Source organism: Triticum aestivum, chromosome 6B, assembly GCF_018294505.1.
Source record: "Triticum aestivum cultivar Chinese Spring chromosome 6B, IWGSC CS RefSeq v2.1, whole genome shotgun sequence".
Taxonomy (NCBI): Eukaryota; Viridiplantae; Streptophyta; class Magnoliopsida; order Poales; family Poaceae; genus Triticum; species Triticum aestivum.
In genome coordinates, this window is record NC_057810.1 from 247093176 (window position 1) to 247113050 (window position 19875).

The following is a 19875-nucleotide window of genomic DNA, read 5'->3' on the forward strand; positions in this document are numbered from 1 at the left end:
GGATGGTCAGGTGTCGGTCTTAGTGTCGGTCTTCGGAGGTGAAACTGTTAAACTAGAAATGGAATTACTACTTGTGACTTTTGAAAATTATGATTATTATTATTGTTGACTAACACGTGATATTATTGTTATTATCGAGTATCTCTGGGATGGTTATACCTCCGGGATATTCACTATGATTGTTTATTTTAAAGCCCTTTATGTGGTGTCGCTCAGACGCCCGACTGTGGCATTTCTTTTAAAGCCCTTTATGTGGTGTCGCTCAGACGCCCGATTGTGGCATTTCTTTTAAAGCCCTTTATGTGGTGTCGCTCAGACGCCCGACTGTGGCATTTCTTTTAAAACCCTTTATGTGGTGTCGCTCAGACGCCCGACTGTGGCATTTCTTTTAAAGCCCTTTATGTGGTGTCGCTCAGACGCCCGACTGTGGCATTTCTTTTAAATCCCTTTATTTGGTGTCGCTCAGACGCCCGACTGTGGCATTTCTTTTAAAGCCCTTTATGTGGTGTCGCTCAGACGCCCGACTGTGGCATTTCTTTTAAAGCCCTTTATGTGGTGTCGCTCAGACGCCCGACTGTGGCATTTCTTTTAAAGCCCTTTATGTGGTGTCACTCAGACGCCCGACTGTGGCATTTCTTTTAAAGCCCTTTATGTGGTGTCGCTCAGACGCCCGACTGCGGCATTTCTTTTAAAGCCCTTTATGTGGTGTCGCTAAGACGCCCGACTGTGGCATCGCTTCTTATTTATTTCATAAATTTTTATACTACTATGTTACTGCAATTTTATAAATAACTTGCTTGCACGCATCAGAGTTTTATTTATCTTTTGTGACTGACGTCATGAGCATAAAATATTTTCAGCACATCATTGTTATATTGTACCTGTGTTCATAATGTTTGCGAGTACATTCAAAGTACTCACTGGCTTGTCCCTGGCTATTGTCTTGGCCAGATTTTCTTGCACGGAGAGGAGCGACGCGATGCCAGCCCTGGAACCTAAGCAATGAAGATAGCAGCCTCGCGAAGATAGGAGTTAACCTGGTCAGCTGTTCCTGTGGGAAATGGAGTCCCATAGACACTGATGTTTCACAACCCGCTTCCGCCATCCACCCCTAGAAACCATTTGTTGTACTCACAGGCCAGAATGGTCTTGTACTACATATTTTGTACTTTGCTTGGAATTTCTGTATCAAGTTGGAACCTCATCAGCTAACAGTAATCCTTGGGGCTGATGAGCACGATGGTCTTTTCTGGAAATTTATTACCCGGAAAACCGGTCGTGTCAGGCTTGGTATCAGAGCCAGGCTGACCATTGGCTAATCCTATCTTAGCCAGACCTAAAACTTAGGCAAACCAACCCACCAGACCATAACCAAACCCCAGCCAAGCTTCTCGTGCAAGGTAGCCACACAGTGACCCAACACCTTTTGGCAGTCGGTGCCCAACCTATCAACCTAACCTGTCGCTCATGCGCCAGTGACCGGCCCCTAAATAGTCCTTTCTCGCAAGCGTGCGAAGGAAGACTCCGTCCCCTTTTTCCTATAAAAAGGGGCACGCTAGCCCCAACACAGCACAGCACAGCCTCTACCCCAAACCAAGCTACAATGCCTGGCCCTGTCGTGCACAATGAGACCACAGCAACCAACCTTGGAGGTTTTGTGACCATACTCGCAAACCTCACCCGTCGTGTCTATGCATTAGAAGAGCCCCCAGAATATGTTGTGTACCAAGGACCCATGAGCGGTGAAGACCGTCAATTCTGGGCCACTGTACACATCTACGGTAGGGGTCTAGCACCCGAGCGCCCCTACAGGTTCACCGGAAGGACAACTTCCTTTGAGCCACAAGCCATATAACTAGCTGCTCGAGAGGCTATAGTTCATCTCAGGCACTTGTCGCCCAGAGTTAACTGTCGCTCGTTCCACTACTACCCCAAACGTGAAGGGTATGGTAGACCACCCCAAGTTTCCAACGGAGATCGCGAGATAGACCCCGCATTGTAGCACCTAGTGTGCTATGTAAGTGCACTAGAGGAACTGTGCGATCAGATCACCATTGATGTAATTGCAGCTCGTGGAGAGCTGGTTCGTCGAGCCCCGGCGAGAGAAGAAAACGAGCCCAACGCCGACAACCCAGTCGTGTTGTTCGGATAACTGATCGAGACCCCGAGATCAGCTCCAGCCATCAGCCGAGATGCTTTGATGACCCCAGAAGTGCTTCGTCGCCTTTTGGGAGCACACTCCAATGGGGTTGTGGCCAACAATCCCCGCGATGGTCGTCATCGCTACCCCGACCCTGTCGTTCCTCCGCCATCTCCGACTAATCCCGGCAGTGAGACACGTGGAGAAAACTCGACATCCACCAGGCACGCCCGTTTAGACATGAACGAGGTAGACTAAGCCATACGAGTAGTACCGAGTTTCAGTGTATCCTCGCTTTATAATCGTGCGACCTTGTATATAAACGCAGCCTGTCGTTGTGCCTCTATTTTAATAGTAGCCTTGCATATTTGGTCAGCGCATAGTTGCATATTTTTTTTGGGCACAACTACCAAAACCAACCCGACGACAACCACAGTAACACGTCTATTTATGAGATATGTGTATCTCTGACACTGACCCGACCTTTGGAGCTAAGCTGGCAAATTTATTACCTTTCACCACGGTAAAACGATCCGGCTCCATTGCTATATAAAGGCCACCTTGTGACCTTACCCAGCACCCCACACCTTGTGCACCACCCTCACAACCATTTCCTGTCATTCCGAGCCCTAGTATTCATCTGAGAACCCCAGATGCAACCCCAGGTAGCTTTGTCAAAATATTGTGGGACTTTACCCGCAGTACCATGGGTTCTACCCAGCCACCTCAGTATGAGCTGTTCAAATCAAGGATCACCCCATCCACCTCGGAATATTGGGCAGCAGTACACATTCCTCCTGTAGACCCCAACCAAGATCAAACAGAAGTTTCCTTCGTAGGGAAATCTATGCCAACCCCACACTTGGCCATAGAAGCTGTTGCGAAAGAAGCGATTGCTCGCCTTCGATCCGCAGTACCCTATGCTCGTGAACGAGGATATTATTACTTTCCGAGCCGTGCAGCACCCGGAGAAGTTACATCTTTTCCCGGTGGATGCATTGAGAGAGACCCAGTCCTAGCCAACCTTATCCAGTACATCATCGCTCAAGAGCATTTGAACCAGCGAGTGATGGATTATCTCCAGAGTCTCGCTGATTTAAATCCCCAGATCGCCATCGGCAGAGCACTAAGGCCCGACCAGGAGAGACACGTACATCGACTGGTCAACCCACTTTCCCCGATAGAAGAGGAGTGTATCCCAGTACCAGAGACATTTTATCAGGACCCCATCCAGTTACCATTTCCATTTTAGATGTCGCTGCAGTGTTCTTTATTTACAACATTTATTTATGTGGATGACCTATGTGTGATATCCTGAGTTTGTACGACGAGTCAAATATTTGGCTTCTACTAATGTATGTAGCTTTTGTTGTGGTTTATACTCCTTTAAATTAACTGTTTTTTCCTCACAAAGTTCTGGAGTGAGATTTCTTTTCCCTGAGTTGCTACATCTACACTTTCCCACGGCGTGGATTTATTAGCTTCACGCAGCACCACGGCAGCAGACTCACAACCGCTCGTACACATATGGAGCATTTATTTTTCACAACGGCTCTTAGCAAATCTCGAGGACGAGATTTTTCTTAAGGGGGGTAGTGTTGTGACACCCCAAAAATTTGGCCTTGTTTTAATGAACTAAAATTTTGCCAGGAATTAAAACTTTGAATTTCTAAGCTCCATTTTGTTTTTTAAATCATTTCCTTCCCTATTATGATGAGTTTTTCCCAAAGAGAAAACTTTCCAAATATGTCATTGGACTTATTTAAGCTGTCAAGAGAAACTTTCCCTTATTTAATATAACTAATTAAATAATTAAGTTGCTTGATCTTTACTTTCTTGAAAATGGTTTTTCAAGGTTAAATGGCCACATTTGAACTACAACCATTTGATAGATTCACCTAAAATTCCCACAAAAAATTTGGAGATGTCATGTGATGTTATTCAATAACTTTTGTGCAAAAATATATTTTATTTATGTAATAATTTGAGCTCTGCATCAATTTTTCCTTCTCTGGTCCAGAGTGCATTTTGCACTACAACCCTTTTAAATAATTCTTTCTAGCCTCCACCAAAATTATGGGATATTGGTTGTAGCATATGATTCAACATTATGCAAAAACCTAGTGCTGTTCTTTGAAAATTTTGAGTGAATCAACCTCATCTTCATTCTGGCCCAACATGATGGTTTGTACAGCAACCACATTTTTAGTTGCTCCTTTATCCATAATACCTTTTCTTACTTGTAGACAGCCCTACCAAACCCCTAAATCCAGGAGCATGCACCCATTGGATTAATTTTGGTTCATGAAATAATGTCATTTATTTCCTGTCCAGAATTGAAGTTTTGTAAAACTTGCACTAACAAGTTTCTCCTTTTGTCCAAATAACCTCACCACTCTCTCTTGCATCTAAGGAGATCTTGATCTGGAGATTTGGGCCACCCCAAGAGTTGCTTAGAAGCCTTTAACATTTTGTCAAACACCTGGTGTGCATGGCCAGTTTTGACATGATTTTGTCTTTGCATTGTGACCTTGCACCTCGGATCATACTAGCATGTCCACTAGGATCCCAGTTGCTCCTAACCTGGGTCTGTTAATTGCCAGCCTCGACCGCGACCTCTAGCGTGCTCTGGCATAGTGTCGAACACGTCCCGTGCACGCCCGGAGCGCGAGCAGAGCGCGCGTATTGCACGACCCGCGCCCGAGCTGACACGCTGGCCCCACGGCTTTGGCCCGCTCTGCAGCACCTCGCCACGCACTCCCCTTCTCACCGCAACACGCCAAGCAGCCCCCGCCGTGCCCGACAGGCCAAGCGCTAGCCGCCGCCGCCGCCCGACAGCCTCTGCCCATGTCGGCGCCGCCAAAGCCACTCCCACTCGCCACCTGGCCCCTGGAGCAGTGCCCACTCGTCCACTAGCTCTTGCCATCATCCCCAGCCACGCCACGTCGCCCTAGCCACAGAGAGGCGGTTCGCCGGAGAGCTTATCCACGACCGCCGCGGAACCGACCTCGACGAGCTATAAATGGAGGCCCCGAGCCTCCCCGAGCACACAGGCAACCTTAGAATGCTCCCCTAGTTCTCCCGTGGCAGCCAATCGATCCGGGAAGGTCTCCTTCCTCATCTCCGGCAACTACAGCCGCCGCCACTGCCCCGGCCAATTCGGCACCACCAGGGCCTCCCCCTCTCCGTTCTCTCCACCAAGAGCTTCCTCATCCTCCCGTGAACCCGCCCCCCTACTCAATGTTGATCAGGAACCACCGTAGCTCCAATCACACCCTGCTCCCGAAGCTCCACTCCGCCGCGAAGCTCACCGCCGACGACCCCGTCCACCCCCGAGACCGTAACACCCACCGGCGGGACCGCCTCGATCCCCTGAGCCCGTGGATGGCTTCGGTTTCTCGAACGGAGCCACCAAACGCCGGCGGCGATCGCCGGAGCTCCGCCTCCGCTCGGGACAGAGAAAGAGGAGGGAGGAGACTGGTCAAACCTGACCAGTGGGCCCCCTGGACCCACTGTCAGCGACCCCGCGCCGTCCACGCTGGAGTAAGTGGAGACGTCATACCCGTAATACGTCTTCTCTGCGCAAAAGTGTAATCTCTTCGAAACGTTTTCTTTTCTGTTTTAATTTAAATAACAGATTTTGACCAAATCTTTGACTGGCTCTATCTTTTTAAATATAACTCCAAATGAAATGATTCTTTTTCCTACCTCTCTCAAATTTCACCTAGTTTATTTTAAGATTTATTTTAAAAAAAAATTAGAACAACTTTTGGTGCTGTTTTTATTTTGTGTGTTAATTCTTTTATATTGCAAAAATAGGATTTTTGAAGAGAGGAGAAATGTTTCAAGTTTTGGAGTGCACCCTGCCTTTCCACACATTGAAGGCAAGCATTCTGAATCCCGGCATAATATTTTTGGTGTGATCATTGATACATTTATAACACCCCCGCATTTCGAAGGACTCGTTATTTCATGTGGTATGATCATATGCATGAGTGCATATTAGTGATTTCCATGCTGTTGGAAATGAACACACTTGTGATGATAATCATCCTCATGTGCCTAGCATGCATACCGGCAGGAACCCGGGAAAACCTCTGCCTTGGGTAGGCATGAGTTTGTCGCCGGTCTCCGTCGGGACGGTTATGTCTGGTATGGCATGGCAAGGTGATATGAGCGGTGACTCTGTTGGATGAAATATATTCGTTATACTAATCATGCAGGGAATACTTAAACCTCCTGAGTCGACCGTAGATCGAGTCTTGTTCCAGTAACCCCCATACTTGTTTCGTACTACCACTCGTCTCTACAGCAAGTAGAGTACGGTTCAGTAAGTTGTCAACCTCTTTCTAGCACACACCATACAGAGAGGCCATGGTGGAAGATACCGGTTGTAGCTGGTAGGCAGGCCACCTGGTCCGGGGGCATGGGTGTTTCCGGTTGGGACCGAGAGGGGAGGCCACCCCTTAGAGCGCGCGATATAAATTTGATCACATGCTACGCGAGGTTGTAGCCTCCCCACTTAGAGTTTGCTTGACTAGTGTCATGGGTGATTCCAGACACGTGTGAGTTAAGCTGGTGTGTGCAAGTCAGGTGTGTTTTCAACAAAAAGATCGTAGACGGAATTAGTCCCGATGGACTAAAGAAATCCGTTACTTGTGGGTAAAGAGTACACCCTCTGTAGAGATTTAACCTATTCGAATAGCCGTGTCCATGGTTAAGGACTACAGTCTGGGATGGTCAGGTGTCGGTCTTAGTGTCGGTCTTCGGAGGTGAAACTGTTAAACCAGAAATGGAATTACTACTTGTGACTTTTGAAAATTATGATTATTATTATTGTTGACTAACCCGTGATATTATTGTTATTATCGAGTATCTCTGGGATGGTTATACCTCCGGGATATTCACTATGATTGTTTATTTTAAAGCCCTTTATGTGGTGTCGCTCAGACGCCCGACTGTGGCATTTCTTTTAAAGCCCTTTATGTGGTGTCGCTCAGACGCCCGACTGTGGCATTTCTTTTAAAGCCCTTTATGTGGTGTCGCTCAGACGCCCGACTGTGGCATTTCTTTTAAAGCCCTTTATGTGGTGTCGCTCAGACGCCCGACTGTGGCATTTCTTTTAAAGCCCTTTATGTGGTGTCGCTCAGACGCCTGACTGTGGCATTTCTTTTAAAGCCCTTTATGTGGTGTCGCTCAGACGCCCGACTGTGGAATTTCTTTTAAAGCCCTTTATGTGGTGTCGCTCAGACGCCCGACTGTGGCATTTCTTTTAATGTCCTTTATGTGGTGTCGCTCAGACGCCCAACTGCGGCATTTCTTTTAAAGCCCTTTATGTGGTGTCGCTAAGACGCCCGACTGTGGCATTGCTTGTTATTTATTTCATAAATTTTTATACTACTATGTTACTGTAATTTTATAAATAACTTGCTTGCACGCATCAGAGTTTTATTTATCTTTTGTGACTGACGTCATGAGCATAAAATATTTTCAGCACATCATTGTTATATTGTACCTGTGTTCATAATGTTTGCGAGTACATTCAAAGTACTCACTGGCTTGTCCCTGGCTATTGTCTTGGCCAGATTTTCTTGCACGGAGAGGAGCGACGCGATGCCAGCCCCGGAACCTAAGCAATGAAGATAGCAGCCTCGCGAAGATAGGAGTTAACCTGGTTAGCTGTTCCTATGGGGAATGGAGTCCCATAGACACTGATGTTTCACAACCCGCTTCCGCCATCCACCCCTAGAAACCATTTGTTATACTCACAGGCCAGAATGGTCTTGTACTACATATTTTGTACTTTGCTTGGAATTTCTGTATCAAGTTGGAACCTCATCAGCTAACAGTAATCCTGGGGCTGATGAGCACGACGGTCTTTTCTGGAAATTTATTACCCGGAAAACCGGTCGTGTCATATATCCAACATGCTGTGAATATGCTCAACTGGTACTCGTCCCATGGAGTGGATTACCGAACGTGATCATTTCCAGACCACAAACATGATGATCTCAAAAAGAAACTCGTGATCCTTACGGTGATCACAACCCGACCAACACGTGGCCCGTGATCCTTACGGCGATCACAACCCGACCAACACGTGGCCCGTGATCCTTACGGCGATCACAACCCGACCAACACGTGGCCCGTGATCCTTACGGCGATCATAACCCGACCAATACATGGCCCAACTCAACACGATGGCCTTACTGCCATCCTCAGTGCAAACTTAGTGTGCAAATTTATTAAGTGTTGACCCATGGTGTACCCTACTTTTGAGCGTGTCCGTAACCGTAGACTCGGCCATCGATAGATTAATACACTCTGGAGAGGTTAGTACACTATACCCACACTACGGAATCCATGGCCTCGCACTCCCATTCGGGTGCACCAACGGCATTCTGACGAAACCACTTCATTGTCATGACACTCTCCCGGCCACTCCGACTCAGTCCCCATTGGGCTAGTCCTGGGTGGCCCCGTGTCTACCTCCAGACACCTCGACCACCGTCGTGGCCACGATCCACTCTAGGACCCGGTACCAAAACTTAACTTAACAACAGGCTCACAAGGTTATGGCTGCTTACCGGGCCAGGGTACAGCATGCCCATAACCTTCCCTAGATGGAGGCACCGACCAAAGGCACGACAATGAAAGGCATTAAGGCCGTCCCATACCGGCAAATGTGGTTGCACTGGGAAAGACTCGTTTCAGCGGCACCATGACCCGGTCAACAACATATTAAAGTTGAGTTACTTATCAGGTTCAACTTAAAGTGAAAATAATCGGTGTCATAATGCCATGCTATGCATCAGTATGCATCACATAACCATGAAAATAACTAAATCAACCACGCTCCCATGGAGCCATCATCAACTCAAGATACTTCTCTGGTTAAGATCACACCTCACATAAACCAGAATCATTTCTAGCAATCTCATCATTTTTCATCATGCAAGAATAACAATTAAACTATTTATTAAACTCCATGACCATATCATTTATTCATTACTCATAATTAAGTTCTTGTTAGCTCATCAACAAGATTTACTTCAAACTTTCTGTACATCAAGCATTTTAAAATGACAAGCATCTAACAGAATATAATTATCATATAAATAATTTAAATGCATGAATAATCATAAGTTCAAGTAGGAAAATCACAAATATTGAAGTGGCACTATGAAAATGTTGATGTGTCTTGCCTTAGTGATGATGAGGTTCACAAAGCTCCTTGTGATCCTCAAGACAAGCTTGCTCTTCTGAAAATAATTAAAACCACAAAAAGAAAACATCAAGAAACCTTCTGAAAATTACCAGAAAATCAAGACAGCAAGGAAAAATCCCATCTTTTGGGTGCTGTTAGATTTTTGGACAAAGAACACAATGCAAAAAGAATCAATGCATTTGGACTTATAGCTAAAAAGTTATGGCTATTTGAAGTTTCCTGGATTTAAATGAATTTGAAATAAAAATAATCAAACTGGGGGGTGACTTCAAAGGCGTAAGCGCCCAGGGCGCCACCACTCATACCGCTTCATGCCGTAATGAGTTGCTGACTAGCAGGCCCCACTCGTCAGGTCAGAAGGAGGGGAGAGGGAAACAGAGGGAGGTGGCGCTTCGCCGGAGCACACGTCGGCGACGAGGGTTCTTGGGGTCAAACGAGAGGGGGGGATCAAAGGAGAAGAAGGTTGCGCACCTTCCCGTACCCGTAGCGTAGCTAGAGGTGACCGGACGGTGTCGGAATCGTCCTCTCCAGCAGAGGCAGAGGGCGGAGGTTGCCGGAGACGAAGACGACGGCGGCTAGGGGCGGCTCCAGGGGCTCCAGCAGGGTGGAATGGACTCACCGAAGAGTGGCGGAGGCCCTGGCAGGGTCCCCCTGGCCTGCGAGGGGCTGGACCTGCGGGGACGATCCGAAGGGATCACTGGTGAGCTCGAGATTCGGGACGGCAACCCGCGGCCTGCCCGGCCGGGCTGCGGCTTTTACAAGCTTGTGGAGGGTCTGGGAGTAGTTGCGGGTGCTCCAAGAGGCTGGGGGTGGCGGCATTTATAGGCGGGCGGAGAGGAGGGTTCGGGCTCCATCGGAGGACACCTGTCGACAGCGCCCGGCGACGAACGGCGCCAGAGAGAGAGGGGGAAGACGATGGAGGTCACACAGGAACTATTTGCAGGCGCGGACGAGTACAGGAGCAAGGTGGAAAGCGACAAGCACAGTGCGCCGTGCACTGTGTCGTTGGCCGGACTGTGCCCGTGCTCGCTGCGGCAAGCTCCGGCATCGGCGAGCGCCAGGGGGGAGTTAAGGGGGTGGAGACGAGGCTGGTGTCGAGGCGTGGCATGCTTGGGCCTGCTGGGCAGCGAGCACGCGCTCAACAGAGTGCTAGGCGGCATGCAGAGCGCGTGTTTTGCATGCCAGCATGCCCGAATGAATGCGGTCACTGCGTGAACCGTGATATCAGGCCACCCTGAGCACTAACCATGATGTCTGGCGTGTAGTTCTTAGTGGTTTGAAGTGTTACCACGGTTTGGCTTGGATCCAGGTGCAGTAGAAATGGATTTGTACTGCTGGCAAGTTTCTGGACAGTAACCTTGGAGATTTACTGTGGTCAAACCACTGTGAGTTGAGGGCTGAGCTTTGGGGGTTTACTTACACTTACTAAGGTAAATAGGCACAAGAAAAACCAGCTACAATGGAGCTAGTAAAAGGGTAGTTGCTATAGAAACTACCATTTCTGTCCAGAAATGAATTTATTTTCTGTAGCCAAAATATTACAAAGAGTGGTGAAATATTTTTGCTCAAAAAGGTGCCCTAGGGTCGAAAGAATAATTGGGATTTTTCTCAGGATTTTTGGGGCAAGAAAAATTAGGGTTGCTTTGGAGCACAAAGGGCTAACTAGGGTTTTGGAGGTCAAAATGAATATTTTTCATTTAAGAAAAATATACCAAGCAATATCTTGAGATGATCTTGAGGTGAAATGATGGTTTTGAGGAGGAGAGGGAGCACTTGGGTGAATATCAAGGGGTACCCAAATGGTTAAGTCCAAATGAAATGATTCAAAAACTTCAAATTCAAAACCAACTCAACTGGAAACCAGGCAAAGAAAAGAGGGCAAAAACCAGGCTGTCACATATACCCAGACATTCTGAGTATATGCTCACTGACAGAACTATTCTCCTCCATCTTGCAGTTGTAGAACTTATTGAAGACTTCATATCTCTCAGTCCGGGCATTTGCTTGAAATATTAACCTCAACTCCTGGAACATCTCATATGCTCCATGACGTTCAAAACGTCGTTGAAGTTCCGATTCTAAGCCGTAAAGCATGGCACACTAAACTATCGAGTAGTCATCAGCTTTGCTCTGCCAAACGTTCATAACATCTGGTGTTGCTCCTGCAGCAGGTTTGGCACCTAGCGGTGCTTCCAGGATGTAATTCTTCTGTGCAGCAATGAGGATAATCCTAAAGTTACGGACCCAGTCCGTGTAATTGCTACCATCATCTTTCAACTTTGCTTTCTGAAGGAACGCATTGAAATTCAATGGAACAACAGCACAGGCCATCTATCTACAACAAACATAGACAAGCAAAATACTATCAGGTACTAAGTTCATGATAAATTCAAGTTCAATTGATCATATTACTTAAGAACTCCCACTTATATAGACATCCCTCTAATCATCTAAGTGATTACGTGATCCAAATCAACTAAACCATAACCGATCATCACGTGGAATGGAGTAGTTTTCAATGGTGAACATCACTATGTTGATCATATCTACTATATGACTCACGCTCGACCTTTCGGTCTCAGTGTTCCGAGGCCATATCTACATGTGCTAGGCTCATCAAGTTTAACCTGAGTATTCTGCGTGTGCAAAAATGGCTTGCACCTGTTGTAGATGGACGTAGAGCTTATCACACCCGATCATCACGTGGTGTCTGGGCACGACGAACTTTAGCAACGGTGCATACTCAGGGAGAACACTTTTATGTTGAAATTTAGTGAGAGATCATCTTATAATGCTATCGTCAATCAAAGCAAGATAAGATGCATAAAAGATAAACATCACATGCAATCAATATAAGTGATATGATATGGCCATCATCATCTTGTGCTTGTGATCTCCATCTCCGAAGCACCGTCATGATCACCATCGTCACCGGGGCGACACCTTGATCTTCATCGTAGCATCATTGTCGTCTTGCCAACTATTGCTTCTACGACTATCGCTACCGCTTAGTGATAAAGTAAATCAATTACAGGGCGATTGCATTGCATACAGTAAAGCGACAACCATATGGCTCCTGCCAGTTGCCGATAACTCGGTTACAAAACATGATCATCTCATACAATAAAATATAGCATCACCTCTTGACCATATCACATCACAACATGCCCTGCAGAAACAACTTAGACGTCCTCTACTTCGTTGTTGCAAGTTTTACGTGGCTGCTACGGGCTGAGCAAGAACCGTTCTTACCTACGCATCAAAACCACAGCGATAGTTCGTCAAGTTAGTGCTGTTTTAACCTTCTCAAGGACCGGGCGTAGCCACACTCGGTTCAACTAAAGTTGGAGAAAGTGACACCCGCCAGCCACCTGTGTGCAAAGCACGTCGGTAGAACCAGTCTCGCGTAAGCATACGCATAATGTCGGTTCGGGCCACTTCATCCAACAATACTGCCGAACCAAAGTATGACATGCTGGTAAGCAGTATGACTTGTATCGCCCACAACTCACTTGTGTTCTACTCGTGCATATAACATCAACGCATAAAATCTAGGCTCGGATGCCACTGTTGGGGAATGTAGTAATTTCAAAAAATTTCCTACGTACACGCAAGATCATGGCGATGCATAGCAACAAGAGGGGAGAGTGTTGTCCATGTACCCTCGTAGACCGAAAGCAGAAGCGTTAGCACAACGCGGTTGATGTAGGCGTACGTCTTCACGGCCCGACCGATCAAGCACCGAAAGCATGGCACCTCCGAGTTCTTGCACATGTTCAGCTCGATGACGTCCCTCAAACTCCGATCCAACCGAGTGTCGAGGGAGAGTTCCGTCAGCACGACAACGTGGTGACGATGATGATGTTCTACCGACGCAGGGCTTCGCCTAAGCACCGCTACGATATTATCGAGGAGGACTATGGTGGAGGGCGGCACCGCACATGGCTAAGAGATCAATGATCAATTGTTGTGTCTATGGGGTGCCACCCTCCTCTGTATAAAAAGGGGGGAGGAGGAGAGGGCCGGCCAGCGGCAGAGGCGCGCCCAAGGGGGGGCAATCCTACTCAAAGTAGGTTTGGCCCCCCCTTTCCTATTCCAAGTAGGAGAAGGGGGAAGGAGGAGGTGGAGAGAAGGAAGGATAAGGGGGGCCACCGCCCCCTTCCCTTTCCCAATTCGGATTGGGGCAAGGGGGCCGCACGCCACCTCCTGACCTCCCTCTCTCCTTTCCACTAAGGCCCATAAGGCCCAATAACTTCCCCGGGGGGGGGGGGTCTGGTAACCCCCGGTACTCTGATATATATCCGATAACCCCCCGGAACTATTCCGGTGTCCGGATATAGTCATCCAATATATCAATCTTCATGTCTCGACCATTTCGAAACTCCTCGTCATGACCGTGATCACATTCGGGACTCCGAACAACCTTCGGTACATCAAAACACATAAACTCATAATATAACTATCATCTAACTTTAAGCGTGCGGACCCTACGGGTTCGAGAACTATGTAGACATGACCGAGACACGTCTCCGGTCAATAACCAATAGCGGAACCTGGATGCTCATATTGGCTCCTACATATTCTATGAAGATCTTTATCGGTCAAACCGCATAACAACATATGTTGTTCCCTTTGTCATCGGTATGTTACTTGCCTGAGATTCGATCGTCGGTATCTCAATACCTAGTTCAATCTCGTTACTGGCAAGTCTCTTTACTCGTTACGTAATGCATCATCCATAACTAACTCATTAGCTACATTGCTTGCAAGGCTTATAATGATGTGCATTACCGAGAGGGCCCAGAGATACCTCTCCGACAATCGGAGTGACAAATCCTAATCTCGAAATACGTCAACTCAACAAGTACCTCTGGAGACACCTGTAGAGCACCTTTATAATCACCCAGTTATGTTGTGACGTTTGGTAGCACACAAAGTGTTCCTCCGGTAAGCGGGAGTTACATAATCTCATAGTCATAGGAACATGTATAAGTCATGAAGAAAGCAATAGCAACATACAAAACGATCAAGTGCTAAGCCAACGGAATGGGTCAAGTGACCCACATCATTCTCCTAATGATGTGATCCCGTTAATCAAATGACAACTCATGTCTATGGTTAGGAAACTTAACCATCTTTGATTCATGAGCTAGTCAAGTAGAGGCATACTAGTGACACTATGTTTGTCTATGTATTCACACATGCATTATGTTTCCGGGTAATGCAATTCTAGCATGAATAATAAACATTTATCATGATATGAGGAAATAAATAATAACTTTATTATTGCCTCTAGGGAATATTTCCTTCAGGGTGCCACCTTACCTAGCCCGGGACCTCTTGCGCCTTTTGGTTCACGTATATGATAGTGTCGCTAGCATCCATATGACAGAGAACCCGAGACGACATGACTAGCCGTAAACACAAGGTGGCGCTAACTTACAGGGACATGCATACATGACCCAGCAACGAACGTGTCGATCATCAACGTATGAACCCAAGTCACAGGACATAAAGGAACAATGTGTGACATTTCCCCGAAGGGACAGACACAGGAACGAAGAAAGACACATGCCGGCCAGCCTACGTGTTCACTACAAGAAATATGTCAACTTATGACCTTCTGTCAGTGACCCTGGAAGAATTGGTCATAGATTTATGACCATTTGAGACCAATTGGTCAAAAGCTGTTCGAGGGGCTCCAAACCCTAAACCATTGCGACCATTTTGGTCAGAAAGGTCATAATTTCCTTACATGAAATGGTCATAAAGCTAACAGCGCTAGTCTGCTGCCTTATTTCTAGTTGTTAACGACCAATATAGATGGTCATAGCCTTGTAAATTGTGGTGGGTTGCTATGACTAGGCGCCACCTCATCAGTTTTGCCTATGTGTCATGTCCATGTGGCAGTTTTTGCCCTAGGTTGTGAAGCAACCTATATTTCTGTCATTCCCAAAATTCCCAAAAAAATCTCATAAATTCTTTGGGTCATATCTTCGTCAAATATGTAAAAAACTTCCTTGCCTAGTTCAAAAATAATTCAAAAATATTCATTTTCCTATTCTGTTCAGAGTAACAGTTTGTGAAGGAAATACCACTTTGGCATGTCCAAAAAGTATCCATTTTCTACAGTGCTTTCCTATGCCCAAATAACCATCCTCCACCAAATGCCAGCTCAATCCATTCATTATTTTGAGCCGAGCTTCAACATTCGTATTTATGTCCAGTGTGGTGGTTTGCAAAGCAAGTACCACCTAGGCTCCTCCTTTTGAGCTGAAAATTTGTGAAAACGGTCTTCTTAGTAACTGATCATCCTCAGCCAAAACTCACGCCCATTAGCCATGTACATTTCCCGTACCGCTAATCAAACACTTGTCTGCTAATTCATGTTTGAGCATCGATTGGTCTCCTCGTGAGAATCTAATGTTGTGATTTTCTTCCTAGCACCAACCTGGGGAGTGCCCAACCCACTAGACATGCCTAGGCCTCCCAGAACACATGGCAACGCCACGGTCACGCGGTGACCACGCGGCGGGCATGCGAGTTTACGCGCTCTAGAGTTGGGGCCCTCGGCCACCGCCCAAACCTCGACGTATCGCCACCAAACCATGTATTTATGATTAAATAGGTCCTTATGTAACTAGAAATGATTTTTGGAAAAAATAAATAGCAAACTATGAGGCAGCTGCAGTTCAAATTTGACCCGCTTCCAACTGAATCGGCAAAAATTTGTCTTTTTCATGAGAGGTGGATCAAAAAAATTTACACCAGACCGTTTTGTCAATTGTGCATTAAATATGGCCTAGTATTTTATAAAAATGATTTGGTCCAATTTTGCAACAATTATTTGATAGTTCCTTCACAAAAAAACCTCCTTTCGGGCACTCGAAAAATGGAAAATGGTTTTTTCGTCCAACGAAAATGAAAACTTCCTTAGGCAACATTGTTTGCTATTCCAATATGCACCCTTGTGCACAATATTAGATCATTTTAACAAACTATGCCATGAATGTGGCCATAAGATTGATCATTTGGCTTGAAAGCCATGAATCTTCACACTTGATACCTCCTTTCTGAGAACACTTTTCTAAAATAATTACCGTATTACAAGTTTATTATTCTTCCTGGAAACTTGGTCACATATAATGACACAATGCGAAGGTTTTCCAATTTTTTGATTTTTTTTGAATTTTTTATGCCCGTTTCAAAATGCGGTCAAAACGGCAGGCTTAACCGTTCCTAGCTAGTGGTTGAATCTTGGAATTTTGTTGGTGTTTCTATGATTAAATAGATACTTATGTAACTAGAAATGATTTTTGGAAAAAATAAATAGCAAACTATGAGGCAGCTGCAGTTCAAATTTGACCCGCTTCCAACTGAATCGGCAGCAATTTGTCTTTTTCACGAGAGGTGGATCAAAACTTTTTTCACCTAACCATCTGGTCAATTGTGCATTAAATATGGCCTAGTATTTTAGAAAAATGATTTGGTCCAATTTTGCAACAATTATTTGGTAGTTCCTTCACAAAAAAACCTCCTTTCGGGCACTCGGAAAATGAAAAATGGTTTTTTCGTCCAAAGAAAATGAAAACTTCCTTAGGCAACATTGTTTTCCATTCTAATATGCACCCTTGTGCACAATATGAGATCATTTGAACAAACTATGCCATGAATGTGGCCATAAGATTGATCATTTGGCTTGAAAGCCATTGATCTTCACACTTGATAGCTCGTTTCTGAGAACACTTTTTTAAAATAATTGTCGTATTACAAGTTTGTTATTTTTCCTGGAAACTTGTCCACATATAATGACACAATGCGAAGGTTTTCCAATTTTTTTATTTTTTTTGAATTTTTTATGTCCGTTTCAAAATGCGGTCAAAACGGCGGGAATGACCGTTCCTAGCTAGAGGTTGAATCTTGGAATTTTTTTGGTGTTTCTATGATTAAATAGATACTTATGTAACTAGAAATGATTTTTGGAAAAAATAAATAGCAAACTATGAGGCAGCTGCAGTTCAAATTTGACCCGCTTCCAGCTGAATCGGTGGCAATTTGTCTTTTTCACGAGAGGTGGATCAAAACTTTTTACACCCAACCATTTGGTCAATTGTGCATTAAATATGTCCTAGTATTTTAGAAAAATGATTTGGTCCAATTTTGCAACAATTATTTTGGAGGTCCTTCACAAAAAAACCTCCTTTCGGGCACTCGGAAAATGAAAAATGGTTTTTTCGTCCAAAGAAAATGAAAACTTCCTTAGGCAACATTGTTTGCCATTCTAAATATGCACCCTTGTGCACAATATGAGATCATTTGAACAAACTATGCCATGAATGTGGCCATAAGATTGATCATTTGGCTTGAAAGCCATTGATCTCCACACGTGATAGCTCATTTCTGAGAACAATTTTTTAAAATAATTACCGTATTACAAGTTTGTTATTTTTCCTGGAAACTTGTCCACATATAATGACACAATGTGAAGGTTTTCCAATTTTTTTATTTTTTTCTGAATTTTTTATGCTCGTTTCAAAATGCGGTCAAAACGGCGGGAATGACCGTTCCTAGCTAGTGGTTGAATCTTGGAATTTTTTTGGTGTTTCTATGATTAAATAGGTACTTATGTAACTAGAAATGATTTTTGGAAAAAATAAAGAGCAAACTAGAAGGCAACTACAGTTCAAATTTGACCTGCTTCCAACTGAATCGGCGGCAATTTGTCTTTTTCATGAGAGGTGGATCAAAACTTTTTACACCCAACCATTTGGTCAACTATGCATTAAATATGTCCTAGTATTTTAGAAAAATGATTTGGTCCAATTTTGCAACAATTATTTTGGAGGTCCTTCACGAAAAAACCTCCTTTTGGGCACTCGAAAAATGGAAAAGTGATTTACAAGAACTCATTTCTCATAACTCTTTAAAAAAATATTTGTCTTATTTCAATTAATGATTATTCCTGAAAACTATAGCCAAATTTGCTGACACAATGAGAAGTTTTTTTTTCAAATTTTCAGGTCATAATAAAATAGCTAACATAATTTAGCACCTTACTTTTAGTCAATTGCGACCAATTTAAACGGTCAAAATATCATACATGTATACTGCGTTCTGATTGGTCCAGGGCCTCTCACGCGGATCATGGATTAATCACCGTCGGATCCTCCTGGATCCAACGGCCCGCACCTCACCCTTTCACGGTCTCACCCACCCACCGTGAGCTACCCAAAAAAAACCCACCACTCCTCTCTCTGCCCGCGCAGCGAACCCTAGCGCCCCGCACACCACTCCTTCTTCTGGATCTCGACGCGCCGCCACCCCCAACCCCACTCCCTCCCTCTGGATCTCGACGCGCCGCCGCCCCCACCCCACTGCTCCTTGTGGATCTCGACGCGCCGCCGCCCCCAACCCCACTCCCTCCCTCTGGATCTCCCGTCCTGCCCTCTTCCCCCGAAGCAGCAGCGTCGCTCCTCTCCGCCCGGATCGCGATGGCCGCCACCGCTGTCGTCGCCGACTCCAAGATCGACAACCTCTGCGACGCCGTCGCCAAGCTCGGCGAGATCAGGTGCCCCGCCCGACCCATCCCCCTTCCCTCCCCCGGATCTAGCGGCCAGTAGGCGCCCACTCCGCTCCCGCTCACCTGTTTTTTCTGCTCTGTTTTGTCGGTGACGACGCAGTGAGAACGAGAAGGCCGGGTTCATCAGCCTCGTCTCGCGCTACCTCAGGTAATAATGCGAATCTCCCTCCCGATTCCTCCTTGCGTATGCTCGCTCGCTCGCGCGTGGGTGGGTGGTTTCTGACGGCGGTGATGTGCTCTCTGTGTCTGTTCTGCAGCGGCGAGGCGGAGCAGATCGAGTGGAGCAAGATCCAGACCCCCACCGATGAGGTGGTGGTGCCCTACGACACCCTCGTGCCCCCTCCCGAAGGTACCATCTCATCTCAGATGCTTTTTCCTGTGGTCGATTCGGATTCGATTCGAATGTTCAGTCATTGTTTGTGTTTGTCTGTGGGTGTGGACGCTGAACGCTGGATCGTGTGTGTGTGCTGCAGATCTCGACGCCATGAAGGCGCTGCTCGACAAGCTCGCGGTGCTCAAGCTCAACGGAGGCCTCGGCACCACCATGGGCTGCACCGGCCCCAAGTGAGCACCCCACCCCACCCATCCTCTTCACTGCTCCAGAACAATTGATTCACCTTGCATATGTGCGGAACGTGCTACTTTCAGTTAGATTCGTTCTGACACTGTAGTCTCGCAGCTTGCATATGTGTGGATGGAGCTTGCATATTCTGGTTTCTTCGTGCGATCCTGCTGCTTATGATGGTCTCTGCCTGGTTATTAGAGGTTTTTTCTGCTAGTACTTCTTGTAAGGCAATATAATTGGTTGTTTTGTGCTGCTGGCCATTAATTAAACATGATCAGTATGTATACTTCTTTGAGATAGACATTTCATGCATGTTTATGAGGTACGATGGATTGATAACCCACTCCTAGAGATTTGAATCA

The 19875-nt window shown here is 46.0% G+C and overlaps 1 long non-coding RNA gene across 1 annotated transcript; it reads left to right on the plus strand.

The window, feature by feature from the left end:
- The first annotated feature begins 18906 nt into the window (after positions 1–18906).
- Positions 18907–19514, plus strand: LOC123134034 (uncharacterized). The gene is made up of 3 exons (XR_006465476.1): positions 18907–19096; positions 19206–19297; positions 19422–19514. It is a non-coding gene; the product is annotated as an uncharacterized lncRNA (long non-coding RNA).
- Positions 19515–19875: the final 361 nt, after the last annotated feature.